Source organism: Charadrius vociferus, unplaced genomic scaffold (assembly GCF_000708025.1).
Source record: "Charadrius vociferus isolate BGI_N301 unplaced genomic scaffold, ASM70802v2 scaffold332, whole genome shotgun sequence".
In the NCBI taxonomy this organism is placed as follows: domain Eukaryota; kingdom Metazoa; phylum Chordata; class Aves; order Charadriiformes; family Charadriidae; genus Charadrius; species Charadrius vociferus.
In genome coordinates, this window is record NW_009647418.1 from 481,544 (window position 1) to 499,079 (window position 17,536).

Consider the following 17,536-nt stretch of genomic DNA (forward strand, 5'->3'; position numbering starts at 1 on the left):
TATGCAGACTTTCTCTTCCAAAGACACTGAGGGACAAAATTCCACCAGCCCACCAGACTCACACAAGAGGATGAGTATGTGGGGAGCAGGATGCCGGTTAGAACTTGGCCTCAGCATCGGAGGGAGAAGGCAAGGGGCTGTTTAACTTCACACCACCAGAGTGCATTCATCATGGCCTCTAAAAAAAAGGAACTGGCTTCACCATAGCAAAGAGGCTAAAGCATGGTGAAAAATCATGTATTTTTCTAAAATACTGATGCTAGACAAAATATTAGTTATTGAGCAGAAATCAGCACCTAACAAGATGTCGATATCTTCTTGACATTTACGAGGACTCAGCATCTACGTTCCTTGGAAAAACCTCATCGTTTTGCATCTTTAGACACTAAAACACTTTACAAATGTAGGAATGAATGATTGAGAGGGCATGTCTTCTTGCTGCAGTTTTTCAGCAGTGAGACAAAAGACAATTAATTTAAGGCATTGAAAAAGAAAACATTTTTTTTTCCCCAGTATAGAACCTAAAAGTGCTTGATTCTCTCATTTGCAACATGAAACACCATGGAGCTTCACAGATTACAGTCTTGCTCTAGTAAAACTAGCACAGACCTGATGCAGCTCTAATGCCTTCAGTTGAATTACTCAGAAACGAAAACAGAAAAAGTAAAGGGAGAATCAAATCCATTACTGAAGGTTCATTAAAACTCTCAGTCCCATTAAGTTTTCCGGCATATTACAGCTCAAATAAATGAACAATGAATAAACATTTCATTAATAAGAAAACACTGCCACCAATCCTGAAATCTGTATAAATCCATCAGTATGTTTTTGGTAGTATGTATTTTAGGAGATGTTTGGATGTATTTTAGGATATAGTTATTTAGCAACTGGAGAGAAGTAAAAATTTATCATTTAGACACTGTTCAGCTGTTCCTTGAGATGGGCTCTGAAACGGCATAACGTTAGTCAAAATGAGGTTCCTCACATTTGGATTTTCAACAGAATTACAACTTTGTCAGCAGCTGCAAATTGCTCTTTCCACTATGTAGTTTGACATAGTCAATACCTGGGCTCCTGTTAATTAGGAGGGACATTTTGTATGGCCAAGGTTAGAGGTAAAACACACTGCTAGAGGACGAAAGACCATGGCTACAATGCCATTTTGTTAATTAACTACAGTATGGGGCATTAAGTTGAGTGGTTTTCACATATGCTATTATATAAAACCCATTTAAAAAAAAAAAAAATCCATCCCAGGGTAAAGTAGGTTATGTTTAGTGAGAAAAATCAATGTTGTGATTGCACTTAGCAGTGGAATTAGGGTATGAACACCCAGAAGATTGAACTTCCTAAATAAATATGCAGAAGCACAATTTGCAACTCTCCCTCTAAAAAGGGCGTTGAGTTTTATATAACAAGGTCACTGGATGAATCAGAATTAAGTCAAACAGTACTGCGCCCCATACATTTTTAAATGCAGTCTGCACGCATATGCTACAAATGTCTTCACTTAAATTTTTATTTACTTAGTTTTTAAGTGCTAGCAAGGAAAAGTCTATTTAATTTCTTACCAAAGATTCGTTGACCTTGTTGTATGCTTGTGATTAAATATTAATTTTTTAAATCAATAGTGCCAACTTTGTACATAAAAATTTGTAAGTTATACTACCTCAATAAACCCTGAGACCGAGGACCTGGAGGCCAAATTGCTTGACAGTCTCCTGTATTTACCCATCTAATCTATGCAGTATATATACATTTACCATGTTTACTTAAGGGAGGCAGGTACAGTGACAACAGACAGAGATGACAAACAGCTGAAATACTCCAGGTTTCCTTGGTGTGCGGTTCCCCACTCCAACTGGAAAATTCTCCCCTTTACCATGTCTGCTTATTCACCAGTAGATGGTTGTCCTCGCACAGAGGCTTTTCTGCACAGCTCTACAACCAAGTATCTGCAGGTATCCACCAGCCATAACTTGTCCGTTTGGACTTCCACCTGAAATGGAGTCAAAATCTTCCTCTCGAACTTTATGCTAGACAATTATTGTATTTACTGTGGGTGTCACTAAATTGCCTCTGTCTCTTCGGCTACATGCTCTCCTCGGCAGCAATAACTAAACCAAGGCCCCAAGTCTACTGCCCAGTGACAAAAATCACCCTTTCCTTTCCCTGCATCTAAACACAGACCCTGCTAAGCAAGCCAGGTACATATGCACCAAACCTATGGGCAGCAGCTCATTTATTTGAGTTTGATTGTCTATGTGCTGAAAGTTAAGCACAGTTTTTGATCTCTTGACAAAAGCAGTCCTTGCAATGGAAAGATGAAAGAAAGACCATCATTAAGAATGGTGCAGTATACCAGAGGTCAGCTTCAATCCCACATTGGATAGAGGACTCCATCTGAATGGGGTTTTGAAGCTTTATGAACACATGGTAGCCAGAACAGGGAAAGATTTTCTTGCTTGATCTTCTAAGGTTATTAATTCATAGCACAGGAAATCTCTGCCTCAGCTTTGTCTCAAAATAACTGTCTCTCTTTAAATCTCTCAAATGGAGAATTAAAACATTTTTCTGGCATGCAGAACAAGCAGCATCTCAAAGACATTACAGGAAAAGTCTCCATCAGTTTACCTAGAAATCATTACTTAATTTTGTCAAGACCAAGTAAAAATATTTAGTTGCACAATCTCACAGCAAATGCATTTGTGTAAATGTGCAATTTCTAAGCAAATATTTCATTTCCAAATTGAAGCTTTTAGTTGTATACAAAGATTTCCATTTAGCGCCTTATCTTCCTAACATGTCAAACTTAGAAATGATGCTTCTAATTAATACATTCTGCTCAACTATGGATGAAAATCTAGCTGTTCCATTTCACTGTCTTCAAATTACAAGAAATCTCAGCAGTATTTAGACATAACACTATACAGCTGACAAAGACTGTAACTGAAAAGCAATTCAATCAGCAATAGCCAGAGCTGAAGATGTGACTTATAATTTCAGGAGCTCAAATTATAGTTTCCTATTTAAATTTAAATTTTAATCTTGCATAACTGCTATGGCCATGGAAAGGTTCTGCCACCTGCAGCAGTGCTATAGAGAGGGCAGACTGCTGAGTACTCCACACAGTTCTTCACATGCTGTATGATTTTGCTGATGTATGCTAATCCTAGAGAACATCACCTCTCTTATTCCAGAGAAAGTCATCCTCAAAGCACAGATCCAAGAGGAGCTGCATTGCCTGGGTGTGCTGCGGTACAGATAAGTAATCTATCGGCAAAGGGAAGAGTCTGACGTTACAGGAAGACTAACACCACATGAAGCTGATTAGGAGCCCCTGGCTGTACAGGTCCCTAAGTCCCTTTAGGCTGGCACTAACACCCGGCTGACTCACTGGCGAGCTAAATTGGTAGCGTTAATCAGTGGATGATTTAGCTTCCTGGATGGTCACTGCAAGATCAGAGAAGCAGCAATGTCAGTGCCAGGGAAGTGCAGAAGCATGAAGCGAGGAGCGGAGGGGGGGCCAGGGCACTACCCTCAGCAGCACCCCGCTCTCACCTGGGGGCAGAAGTATTGTCAAACTGCACTCCAACAGGAACTTTACACAGTGGCTTGGATAGATGAGGCTGCACTAAAGAATAAAAAGCTACATCAGTACTAAATTCCTACAATCAGTGAGCTTCATAATATCTGGAATAGTTTTCCAGACGCTAAACCTTCTGGTTCCTGTTAGACTGTTTGTTTTCAAAGGGTTATACTTAGCTCTGCATCTTCTGTGCTCTTCATAAATGCCACACTATTTTCCGCACGCTGTACTTTGATCTGAGTGCAGGCTGGGTTTAGATCAGTGACCACTGCTTTGCACACACAGTCTCTTCAGCTCACATCTGTCGTCCAAGCTGCTGTGCCAGAAGACTTTTCTTTAGGAAGTATTTGAAACATAAATACTAGAGACAGATGCAGGTTCAGTCTAAGGGGGGGGACTGGCTCATCTGTAAGGTAGTCCCTGGGTCACACAAGCTGAGCGTGGGCATGCCACACCTCGCCATCCTAGTGCTAAATCCTCTGCATTTCCACATATAAATCCTCGGCTGTTTATATTTGTCAAGTTGGTGTTTCAACTTAACAAATACTGACCCCTTTTGGTCAGTCTTCTCTGGAGCCTCAATGTTTCTTGCCACTCTTTGCTTATCCTCCCTTAGCTGCCCAGACTAGTAGAAGCCCTTGACATTACTGACTGTAAAGGTCACGTTGTAAGAAATTATTTTACTGTATCTCCCGAAACCCAGGGAGCCTCTCCTGGTGGCCTGTTTCTGGGTTGCACTTTACAGTAAGTCTCTAACCTTCCTGTGTTCTGCCAAAAAAATTTCAACTTCTTCCTGCCATGATTTAAGTTCACTCCTTTCCTTCTTTGTTCCCAGAGTAAATCAGGAGATTAAAGCCAGCTGCAGGAACCCATAAAGCCCAGGCAAGAGACTAACCACAGCAATTAAGCAAGATTTGTTTTATTAAGTAAATCTTTTCTCTTTCATCTTTCTATGTGAAATGAGTTGCTAGATCTCACCGGAGCTCCGAATGAACAGGACAGACATCTGCCTGGCAAAACAATATTCTCCGAAAGCCTCGTTGCTGGCCTTAGTTGAGAAGCCAAAAGCAGAACAGAAGAATATGACCCGGTTAGCCATGTTGACCTTCCAAATACGCTCCTTTAACTTGCAGGATACACGAACAGAGTAACTAACTTGCAGAATACATGAACAGAGTAACGGTGATTAAGCAGCTACAGCTCTGCTTAGGGAATATGGGGGATCAGGTATCAGCTCCAGGCTTCCGGCATGACTCCGCACAAGCCGCCGGAGCCCTGTTTGCCTCCCTTCTACCCTAGCAAGGAGATTTCCAGCTCCGCCTCATGTGCCCACCTCTTTGCTATACAGGTTTTAATTTACAAGCCATATTCACAGCTAAGCAGCAAAAGAAAGCCTCATCTCAACTGGGGAGTTTAGGTACTAAATTTATTAGGTAATAAATTACTGCCAGTAGTAGTTATTCAGACTTGGTTCCCATTAAGAAGGCTAGCTCAAAGGGCCATCCATGAAAGAATTTTGTTTTCTTTGATTTCTAGATTTACAGCATGGGCTAATCATTAGTAAAAGTGAACATCTTGCTCCTCAGAGCACCCTTTCTCCTTCAGGCATTTTCTTTCTCCTGGAGTATCCGGAAGAGGCCTTCAGGAAACAGCTTTTGTAAAAAAGGGTAAACACCCTTTAAAATGTCAAAACAGCTAATCTCCAGGTATTTAGTCTACTCTTCACTCCTTCCCCTTTTCCTTTCACTTCTTAGAACACTGAGGTGTTGAAACAACCTCAAAAAAAATGCCGTGTCAAAACAAAAAAGATTGAAATATTTTACTTTGAGAATGCAGCAATCAAATCCTTAAGAATCTCCAAACCAGAATGCTTAAGCTTCTTGAATGCAGGTGTAATTCTGCGAGTAGCTGAGGCAGACTTCAGTATTTCTGAAACCTCCTTTGTCTGCCAAATCGGACTTCCCCAAAACTGCATACTTTGGTGACTTCACTGTCCATCCAAATTATATAAATACCTTCCATTGCCAGTGAGGAATCCTGTGATCCAGAATTGCTCATGGGCTGTTCTTTTGTAGTGTTTCTTACATAACTGAAATTCCCTGAGACCCTAGGAAAATCAGCTGTCTGTTATTTCAATGGGAATAGGTGCTTCATACCCCTTAGGAAGCTTTGAAGAGCTCAGCTGCAAGGCACGAGTTGGATGCTGTCAGCTGTATTTCTCTTTTTTCTTTTTTTTTTTTTTCTTTTTTTCCAAAAATGAAAGCCAATGTGCTTTGGGATGTTTCACTGACAGGGTTCTTTGGTTTGGACCAATTTCTGTGGTTAATTCTTTGTTAGCATTACCAGTCCTCTTGTGGTGTCAGGTAACCCATTATTTATTTTAAAAGAAAAGGAGAAAGAGATGCTTTCTGTGATGCTTGGATACTACTACTTAAGGCACAGGGACAGTCATTTAACATCCTAATATATCTCATGGCAAAACTGCTTTCTCCAGCACTGAATGTTAATAGCACTAGTTAAGGGATTACAGGAAGGGCAGGAGGAAAAAAAAAATAAATAAAAGCAGGAGGGATCTACACAACACAGAGAATCTGGATTTGTCTTCCAAGCTGAGAGGAAACCCAATCTGAATTTACAACCTGCTAACATTCTGCCTCCAGCAAAGATAAACACTGTAAACTCCTGACGTTCACAGAAGCTGTCACGGAGCTGCTACTACATTTAACTCCAGCTCATCCTGCCTTCAGAGAAACAATCGCATTTCAGCCCAGATATTACTGAAGGGTTCGCAAATCCACTGGTCAGGTTGAGTATTTAAACCTGAAGCAGGCTCACAGGAGCTCAATGCATAAGGGAGATCTTGCAATGGCTACCAGAAGCTCTGCCTTGGCTAATTGCATTTATGGACCCACTTAGGTGGCAAAATCACTGTTTACATGCACAAATTATCAGAGCAATAACAAGATAGGAGACAAGATGGTCCAAGGTAGAAGAAAGCAAAATCATGCACCAAATAAGTCCAGTGCAGCATACACCTTCTTCTTCTTACCTCCCTGAGTTAAGCATCAAGAATTCCTTTGGACAAAGCACCTGTCACCACCTCCCACAATTTTATGTGAAGTATTGCAGGGTTTAGATATTATTTTTTGTTAAGCCTCAGCTCCTAGAATCATTTGGAAGGAATCCTCACAGCTATATTAAGAAATGAGGAAGAGGGAAAACTAAAAGCAGAAGTGTTTTCAGTAACAAAACCCCCATATTTGTTCTCTTTGTAATCCTTAATGTTTTTGTAACACTTGAGGTTGGCATCCCAAAATACAAAAATCCATTCCCATTAGGAAGGATGGAGATGCCCTTGTGATAAGGTCTATCCAGGTATGGTACAGAAAGACCTCCTTCTTGTCAGAGTTTACAGTATAAGTATTAATCAGCAGATGGGAACATATAATTTGGGAGCACAAAAACACACAACCCCCTTTTCACTGCCCTTTGCCTGTTATTCATGGAATCAGCACAACAGCTGGGTACACAAGAAATGCAGGGGACGGTCTTACTGAGAACACCAAAGTCTTAGAGTGCCTGAGAGGTGTTTGCAGCAGTGCTTTAAACCTGTTGCGCTCCTCACGCTAAGCAGGGGACAGTATGGATTTGCAGTTTTCTTGTACTTTCCATTTCCTTAAAGAGTGAATAAGTAGAAAGGTTCTTTTACAATTTGAAACTCAAAATAACCAATGGGTACAAGTCAAAGATCCATCTCATAGACTCTACAAGGAACTGAAAGAAGTTGATGAATAATCACATCCAGGTGAAGTCCCTGAAAAGTCTTTGCTACAGGATCAGTATCTGAGTGAATACTCATTTATACACTCCTTATACAAGGAAACACTGGAGACCATGCTGTCTGTTGAAAAGTGAGCTGGAATAAGCATCTGTCCCACACCAACATACGCTTGCAGACAGAGGCAGAAGAAAAGGACAGAGATGGGTGTTGAATAAACAAAAAAACCTACCAGGGTGAATCCAGAGTGCCAATTCAGCTGCACAGGCTTAATACAAGACCATCGCCTCCACAGATCTATTTTATAGGACCAGAGAGGCTCTTTAGATAAGTAAATGCTTTGAGATTATATTCCTTACTACATGCAGTTTTTATTATTACAAAAAAAAAATAAAATCTCTAAGCTGTGTATTTGTGACATTCCCCCACTTGGCAGAGCAATAGCAATGCTGAGGAAAATACTTACTGTTTGCAGTGGTTATTAGGATTATTACTTAGACCCCAAGTGACTTTCTGAAGTAATCTTACCGTGCAGTCCCTTTGTGGTTTTAATCCCATCCGCACTCCCCCTTTGGCAGCTGTTATGAATACAATTTTGCCATCAGCCATGCAGCTATGAGGGTTGTGTTTCCTTTTTCCTTAGAGAAATACAATATTGCAGAGATCAATTGCTAGAAAGAGGAAGGGGCAGGTGTCCTTAAAACATCAAAAAGGAGAAGAGCCATCCAGTCAAATATTTGTTTCAATTGTTATGTACTATACTAGGTATTTGTGCAAGCGATGAAAGAAAAGACTTATTATCAGGTGGTTCATCCCCAAGATGCAGCACTGTCTCGTTTGTACTCCAATTAGCCTAATTTAAGTTGACTCAAGGATGGAGCATTTTACCACTTCCCTGGAGAGAACTCCCTCCACACAGCAGGGAGTTTGCTGACTCTGCGGGTGCTACAATAACATGTGCTTCATCCATTTAGTCCTGCCTCCTCTCCCTCTCTCTTTGAAGTACCGAGCAGCACCAATCAGGGGTAAACGTTTGGCACTGATGAGCGCCAAAACTGCAATCAACAAAGCGTAAAGACTGCTAAGATAGATAACTGCAGAATAAAACAAGAATTATGGCAACATGTTTCCTTTATATCCCTCATACCACGACTCCAATATTTGGTAATGGTTCTTGCTTTGCATATTATAATCCCCACACTTGCATATAGTCACTTTTAGGCACGTTAGCAATGCTGCTACTCTAGAGTTTCTTTCAGAACAAGCACACCTTGTGTTGTAATCTGCATGCAAGAGTGTGATAGAAATGCTACAAAGATGGTCTAGGGGGATACAGCAGACAGAACTGCTAGCTTTTATGTTTGAATTGAGTCTTAATCTAGTAAAGGCTGGCAGTGATCTGTACTACAGCCTCCAAATTGGGTTCTTTCATGCTTTAGGTTTACCCAGCAATAGCACAAATCCCTGTGCCCTGAGGCAGTTGCTGGTAGTTTGTGTATTTAGGTACACAACTGAAGCCTCTGAGACTGCAAGAAGTCAGCAAAACTACTCCTGCTGACCTCAAGGGCCTTGGATCAGATGCATAAAGCACACGTGGGTTTCCACGGGGTCACCACCTGGCCTGCCGGGGCCAGTGGGCACTCTCAGCAGGCAGCGCACGTGATGGAGGCTCATACAGCTCAGCAGCCAGAAAGCAACACTAATAAATTACGGATGGGATGTGGCTCAGGGAGTTCAAGCAATGTAGAAAACTACTCTCATCCTCCTGCAGCTTCTTTTGCAATTTAAACCAATATTTCTCTTTTTCCAGAAGTGACTGAGTGGAGAGACAGAGAATTTTCTAATCATTAAGAAATACTTCAAAACCTGGTGGGTTTTACCTTGTATGTGTCTGTATACACTTGTCCGCAGATACACACACAGAGCATTTCATATACAAAGTCTTCTCATTTCTCTCCACTTTGTCTTTTCTGTGTCTGTCCTTCCACGTTTGCTTTCTCTTGGCTTTGGATACACTCCTTTTTCGCTTCTCTCACATTTATTTTAACCTTCCTCTTTCATTTAGAAATTTGACTAAACCAGCCAAGTCACCACTGAATTCCAGTTCAAATTCCAACCCATCCATCCCCGCTCTCCTTTACCTGCATTGAAAGGGCACCCTGAATCCAGTTCTAGATCTTCAGCTTATTTGTCTGACCTCAGCTTGCAGTTGCGTCACATCACAGTGCAAAGGCATTTCTTTTATTTTATTTTGTTCTCCAAAAGAAATGTAATGCCAAAAAAAGAAATACAGTTGTTTTCAACTCAATTCATTGTGGCTGCCAGATGATAAAAACACAGACAATGAGGGGTCCTCTTCGGGAAGTTTTCATGTTCGAAAGCATTTGCTAAGTTAAATGAAAAATTTCTTTCAACTCCTGTGCAATTTCTTAGTGGCGAAACTATATCTCCACCTCACGATTACGCCTGCTGTCCCTCCTAATCAGTTACCTGCTCCTCTTTGGGTCACCCTGTTTCTGGCTTTGGGACACACTGTCAGAAAGCTGACTTCTCTTGGCTGGATCTAAATAGCCTTGACTAATGTATTCCAACAAAAGGAGCTCCGTAAAGTCTTTCCACATTAGGTAAGTGGTGTCCAATTCCTGTTACAGAAAATCAGAAATAAGCATCAACTCTAAGAGAAATGAGCCTGTCCAGCTATAGGACTTTCACCAAAGGATTAGGTACAAGAGCTCAGGCAGCAATTCACTTGGAAGTTGCTTTCCCTTTTGTATGTTTGGTTTGTCTTACTCCAGGCTCAAGTATCTAATTGTAACAGCAATTACTGCTGCAGAGCATCTCAACCAACTCTGCCTTCTCTGCCCAGAGAGGGCTGTCAAAGTCATCTTTAATACTAATTACAGACTACCAAAGAAAGGGCTTTTGCTATAGAAACTCACCAGCAAGAAAGGAAGGGAACTGCAATCAAAATAAAAGCATGACTTGACACTTTTTTAAACAAGGCACTGCTTGCCCTTTTCAGAAGGCTGAAAAGTTTCTGCATGGAGACGGGGTTGCCTTAGGAGTGAGCGGGCAGATATCTGTGCATTAGAAACCACAAGCCTTCTCTTTATAGCTGTACAGTTACAGGACCAGGTTTTACACCTTTAATTTGCCAGGCCCATTTAGGTCACCAATATTATCTCAACAACCATTGTTGAACATGCCCAAGGGCAACTGTTCCCTTGGGCTATCATCAGCCATTTCACCTTTGAAGGAACCTTTTTTTTTTTTTTTTTTTTTTGAGGCTGAGCCTGCGCTTGAGGACAACTGTGGACTCTTGAAGCCATAATGAAGAGAGCAAAGTCTTGAGAGGTCAACAAACTGCTGAGCTCCTTTGACATATTGCAGGAATCAGCGGAAAGATTCTGGGATGCATCAAAAGAAAACCAGCTGTCGGTGAAAGCCAGGGGCAACAGCTTGTTCCTGGATGCAGATATTGAGGTCATGATATACTTAAAAAGAGAAAAAACACCCACAAGATGAAATAGATCGATACATTTGTAACTCACATTGTGTTTATTCCTTCTCTTTGGAAGATTACAAATCAGCATAAATCACATTCCCTTTCTCATCTCCTGGGGAGTCTTCTTTTTTCCCTCGATGACTCTCCCCAAAAGTCATTTCAATTCATCCAACTGCAGCCAGCTACTAACTGCAGGGATGAAAATCATTTTGTTTCAGCTTGATGCAGCAGAAAAGCACTAGACCCAAATAGCACATGACAGGGCAGAACACAAGCACCTGATTTAGGGTTGCACAGGCTTCAGCAGCAACAAAGGATTTGCTTTCTGAAAATGCTGAAGCAGCTACTCCCAACACTGTCTCTATCAAACTAATAACATTCCAAATAAAACGTTGGGTAAACAAGCCCGTGCACGGATAGGTGAACACACACGCAGAGCATCCCTTGCAATCAGACTACAGAACCTCGATCGTACCCTCTTAAGTCCTCCAAACCCCCGTGCAATTTCTGTTTATAGTTAAAGCCATCTCTGGAGACAAGAGTCTTAGGCTGTAGAGATAAGGTTGGAAATGTCATGAGTACATTATCATGGTTCAAACAGCAGTCACTGAACAAAAAAGAGCACTAATATATTTATTATAATATAGTTATACATCCTCCTGCCTCTACCTTCTAATTTGGGGGCACCTGATTCACCACTTTCAGATGCTCAGGACTGGCAAAGTTGCTGCACGTTCTTTTTGGGGCCAAAGACGAAAGAAAAGCAGTGTGGGCTTACAATGATTCTCCGCTCCATTTCTCTGCTGTTCTGCAGAGTACTTCTAGAAATAGGTGAGAAAAACTTTGTCTGCAGGCCTCCTCTTGTTACAGTAACATCCAGCCTGTCATTGTGAGGGATGTTTTAGCACTGGCCCCTATCTACCTGAAAGCTGATGAGGTTGCTCAGCAGCCACGGGGGGTGGTGTCACTGGACTTGCACATTGCACATGCCAAAATGTTTAATGCCTTAGCAAACCTCTACCCATCTCCTGAGCCATCCACTTCCTTATTTGAAAGGCCTTAGATAAAACCACTAAGAGTTATGTGGTATACAACAACCAAGGATATAGAGAAATGACAAGTACAAAGAGAGGAATATGAATAATATACAGAAGAGGCCATTATTCTATGTACTGAGGGAAAGTGTTTCTGCTCCTTACAAAAGGAAGGATTTATCTTCCCCTGATCAGAGGTGACAAAACTAGAATGTTAATGCTAGAAAAACACAGGGAGGGCAGGAAGAAGGCTGCCAGCAATTTCACTTTGATTCATCAGCTGGTCATGCAATTACACATTTAATTTTTTTTGTGAGCAACAGACACTTTCCCACTTGGAGTATCCCAGGGGAGAGACAAATTACTAAGCCTCAGAGATCTTTCTACGAAATTCAACACATATTTCAGTCAAACGAGACGTAGATGTTCTCGATCTTCTGTCCTTTAGGCCTGACACAGCTCACGTTACTGACTTTAAAGGGGACAACACTGGTCATCAGGTACTAAGTCTTCTCTCAGTGACATAAGTTTCATACAGACATAATTCAGGGCCAGCTCTGATTCTACCGTGCTGTGGGTGATAGTCAGGTCAGGCCTTTAGTACCTAAACTCCCTTAAAATTACAGTACCTTCTCTCCATCTATCAGTAGGTTTCTACTCCCCTCCTCCACTTCATGTGTCCCCGTGAACTTGCTGCTGGGGGTGCTTATTAGCTCTCAGCACCGTCTACTATTTCAGAAAACATCACGTAAATGCATTTATACTACTTCTACACCAAAGCTAGCTCATATGCACCCAGTCGATGCTCTGCTTTAATGCTCACAGTGCTCAGTTTAACATAAAGGCAACCATGTCAGTGTGAGCATACTTCTAGCAAACACAGAGGTGAAGAGGCAACCCAAACGAGACTGGAGATTGCACCGTATCATTATTATTAGCAGAAATAGCAGCCTCAAGAGAAAAGCTAGAAGCCCTGCTATGCTGTCGTACTAATGCATTATTAGCGAGTTTATAGCCCAAAAGAGTTTGTTAAAGGGAAAAGCAAGGGGAAAATTCCCACCATAAATTGCTGGAAAAGCCCTCATTTTGTTTGGATCAAATTACTCAAGGTTCAGGTATGACCTGTTTGCACATGGAGCTGAAAATTTATCACAATCCCATAGACCTGTTGTTTCTGTCACTGGCAGGGAAAGTGGGTGCTAGTTTTCATCATGGAGAACCACTAGGCTGAATAAATATTAACAGTACAGTTGCATCATATGGAGCAAAGCTCCCACGCAGTTAATATGCAGGAAGTGTGCCAGCCTTGCAAGAAACCGATATTGTAATACTGAACTATCTACGGTAGTATGCCGGTCCACAAGATCATTCATGACTTCATTTTATGTCATATGCTGGTTGGTCATTTTCCCCCTTTTTATGGTATTTTAAGGCCATCCTTTCAGCATATAAATAATAGCAAAAGATGAGACAGACTATTTCAAATGGTTAATTATTCCTACTGAAAAGTAGTAGTGGAAAGTATCCGAAAAATCTCCCAGAATTAACGCTGGGTACGTAAATTTAGGACACCTTCCCTAGCACCAAGTAAATATATCAGAGATACAGGGCTGGTCTGCAGGATTGGCTTCTTCATTAGCCGGCTGAAATACAGCTACTAAAGTGTGCTTTTAGTTGTCATCTAATTTAGTCTTTCACCACCAACCTGTTCCCTCAATCCAATTTTACTAATTTTTAAGAACCTTTGCCTGGCTAACCCTATTATATTGGAGATCTTAAAAAAGATTTTGCTGCAAGTCACAGCACCCCTGCCACCGGCTTCTACTCCTTCTTCCCCCCAAAATGATGACTTTACACATTGACCCCTGAAAACTCTTTGGTACTTTGGAATTTCTTGAAAATAGATGCTTATTTTTGCCTTTTTGTGCAGCCCTTCTGGTTGCAATTTCCCAGTGCAAGGGTGGCATTTGGAAGACCAATGACCTATTTTTTATTTATACCTCTGCTATGCACAAAGCTTAAGGCCCCAGGACGAACGCATCTTCCCCAGTGCGTGCCAGATCCTCTACTGGCTAATGACATTTGTCTGAAGCTTCTGGTAAAAACAAGGACTGTGAGCTGAGCTGCAGTAATACCAAGGGTAATGCGAGGTACACGAAGGCAATAAATCCATCATGTGAATGGTAGTGGGGAGATTTACTTTGTAGAGATAAGGCAGAGAGTTGAGAACTGGGAGGTTATGAATTCATTACTGGATGGGAGAGGGTTTTTTATAAGAATAAAATTATTGTATTTATACATTTTTAAAATCTATACATTTATAAAATTTTTACAAATGGAGTTGAATGAGGGGAAAACCCCAGGAAAATAGTGGTTTTATTCCCTTAGCTGAATAGCCATAGTATATTTTAATTATTAGGATTTGCCCTTTATATACATGTTAAATGAGGCTTCATAGCAGCAGTAAATAATGTGAACCTTACAAAAATATGAAGTCACCTTGCAGAGGCGGAACAAAGCATGTGAGCTGATCTGTGCCTTCTTTATTGCGATTTCCATATGAGAATGAAAAGGCTGCTTTCACAGACAAGGCTGAGGCCTACGGGCACACAGTCTGAAAAATAACACCACCTTTTCATTTGTAATCTGAACAAATTTAATGTAGAAGCTATTGATGGAAAATGAACTTAGAACCTCACATTTCTATTTTTTCCAGGGTAGAACTGCACTTTAAGTCACAGGCTTTATTAATGGAATAAGTGCATTCATCTCTTGCAGGCCTGAAAAATAAAGCACTGAGAAGTAACATATGGAATATGCCTTGGGCGAGATATTTTCTTCTGGTATTGCTGTTTTTCTAATAAAATTGAAATCATGGCATGAGTGCACATGTTCCTGTAAAGTGTTTCACAGGGGGTGGCCTAAAATAGAGGCACCCAAAAACCACAGACATTTTTTAAAATATTGCTAATCTCAACTGTTCAGAACGCAATGATCTGGGAACCCTAAACTCATGAGAAATTGAGTTCTTTTTATTTCCTTCCAAGTTCTCCACTTTTGAGTCTGTCCTTTCAAGTCAAATTCTTGGGGAAATTTCTCTGGGTTTCCTCTGTAAATACAAGGGCTCAAAACTTCATTTTATAACGGGAAGTTGCAATCTTCCTGCCATCCCACAACTGCAGCAGGGGATGCCTCTATAAAAATAATCACTGAGATTGACATTCCTTAGGAAATTACGAAAGTTAGCAACACTGATGTTAAAAAGCATGGTGGGTGCAGACTTACAATTCTACAAATTCAACTGAGCTTGTTTCCAGGCACATTAAATAACTCTGAGGGGGTGTCAGGCTGGTTCTTTGGCTAATATCACTGCACAGACAGACAAGCAAACCCTAACTTAGACACATGCATCTTGGAGAGCCTATATGAATTTAAAACTTCCCACTAGTACATCTTAGGCCTTTGAACCTCTGCTCTAAGATTCAAAGATACAGAGCTCTTGATATGTCTTCTGCTTTAGGCAGTTCTCTGCCTCAATTTCCCCCGTTCCTAGAGGCAGACTTTTCCTCCGTGACCTCAGAGCTGTGTTGCAGTCTTTCAGTCGGTATTAGTAAAGAGCTTTAGGGCAGAGGAGTGATAAGCATTGTAAGTACAAGGACTACAGAAGAGCCTCAGGCACTGAGATTACCTTTACTTTTGAACATCTCTGATGCAAGGTCCCAGACAAGCAATACGATTGTCTTACACTCAGTAAAAATTTATGTTCTTCATTCTCATCCCAGTATCTAGCTAAGCCTAAAACTGAACAACCTGGAAAAAAATTCTTCCAGTAAGAAGGCTGTGACATTCAAAAGGGCTCTTCCTCTTCAAAACACCGGTGTGATTGGTCTGCCTGGTTAAGAAATGCCCAAGCAAAGAGTTTAACTTCCACTGAGTCTATTTTGATTTCAAACTCACGGCGTCAACAGCTCCAAAGGAAAGTGCTTTCCGGTTTCTTGTTTCACACTTAGAGAGTGGCTGATTGAAAACCTAGGTAGGGAGAGAACTCGGAGTCTCTGAAATGCTATATAACACAAATGTTTTGCCACAAACAGTCTGATACAACATCAAACCACTTAGAATTGTGGTACACATCACTGTCTCTTATTTTAGCTCTTCAGTTACAGTGATCCACAGGTCCTAGAGGTACTGCCTCCGTATTTTTCCCCACACAAAAAAAAATTGAGAAGAAATCAAATGGATAACTTTCTACATTCAGTCTTCACTGGGAATCAGTTATCACATGAAACAAACTTCAGTGGAGTGATTTCTTCCAAGGCAATGAGTTAACAGTTCATGGTTTGGTTTAAGAAGATGGGGTAGGAACCATAATCTGAATAGCACCCAAGGGAAGAAGCTCACAGCATCTTTTGCGTGTGTTGAACAGAGCCACATTTATCTTGGTGTGCTCCTAATTCAGAACCAAGTTGTGCCAGCACCTTGGGGCACACAGCTATGCCACAGTGTGACTCAAAGAAATGGTATCACAGGCCACAGCAGTGCCTGAGCAACGTCAGAATTGCAGCATATCTGTGCAGACTTGCCCTCCCACTGAGGACAGTGAGTTATTCCTAGGGACAGTGTTGCATTGATACAAGAGTTCAGTTTTCCAGGTCTGAAAGCCTGCACAAAAATGTCCTGAGCAGAGACAGCAAGGGCTAGAGTGGCAAAAATCGTCCACTCCAAGGTAAGCAGAAAAGACAGGGGTTTGGAACCATTCTGCCCCCAGGAAAAAAAAAAATCAAGGTTTCACAAAGAAACACCAGATATACTACTGTGTCATATTTACAATAGTTAAGAAAATCCCATCTCACACCAGTAAAGTCCACGCATTATCTAACACTGAGATAGAATACTTGTCTGTCTTGATGCACCTGTAACTGTCCAACTTAATCAACTAAAGAGCAAAAAAGCTAAAGGTTTCAAAACTCCTGGTTCTAATAAAATACAGAAAAGTTATTTTTTGCCTTCTTTTCACTCGTTCTAATAAAATACAGAAAAGTGATATTTTTATTTTTTTTCCTTCTTTTCACTGTTAGTATCAGATTTCTCAAGAAATATCTAGCATGGAACCTATTAGATGATTCCCATATATTACTAAGCATCAGGAGCTTGCGTTTATACCATATGTGTATGTGGTATACATGGTAGCTCATGTAGAATAGTCAGCATCAGGAAACATGTCTTGTGCATTGCAAAGTATAAAAAAAATCTATCCTGTAAATGTTTTGGCAGCAAAAAATGTTTTGCATAAACTCCAGATTCCATGGGTACCTGGCACTATGTGAAAGGACATGTGCAGTTCTTCTGAATCTGAAGCAGAAATATAGTTAATTAAATGGAGGAGACAATGAACAACAAAATTTAACAACCCAAGTTACAATTAATGTCCTGTTCCCTTCCGAGAATTTACGTAATGAATCTGATTTTACACTTCATATTTTCAACAATGTCTGCAGAGATAAAGTAATGGAATGTCCATTACCCTGGCATAAGATTGACATATTCTCATAAAATGCTTTGTGAATGTATAAATAGCACTGAACAAGGAAAAATCAAGAGCATATAGCATGCATAAAATGTCCATAGAC

At 40.8% G+C, this 17,536-nt stretch overlaps 1 protein-coding gene across 1 annotated transcript in view; it reads right to left on the reverse strand.

Annotated features, from left to right (window-relative positions):
• The window catches only part of TMEM132C (transmembrane protein 132C), a 165,629-nt gene that overhangs the window by 95,081 nt on the left and 53,012 nt on the right, over nucleotides 1–17,536 (reverse strand). The gene's annotated exons all lie outside the window — the stretch shown is intronic.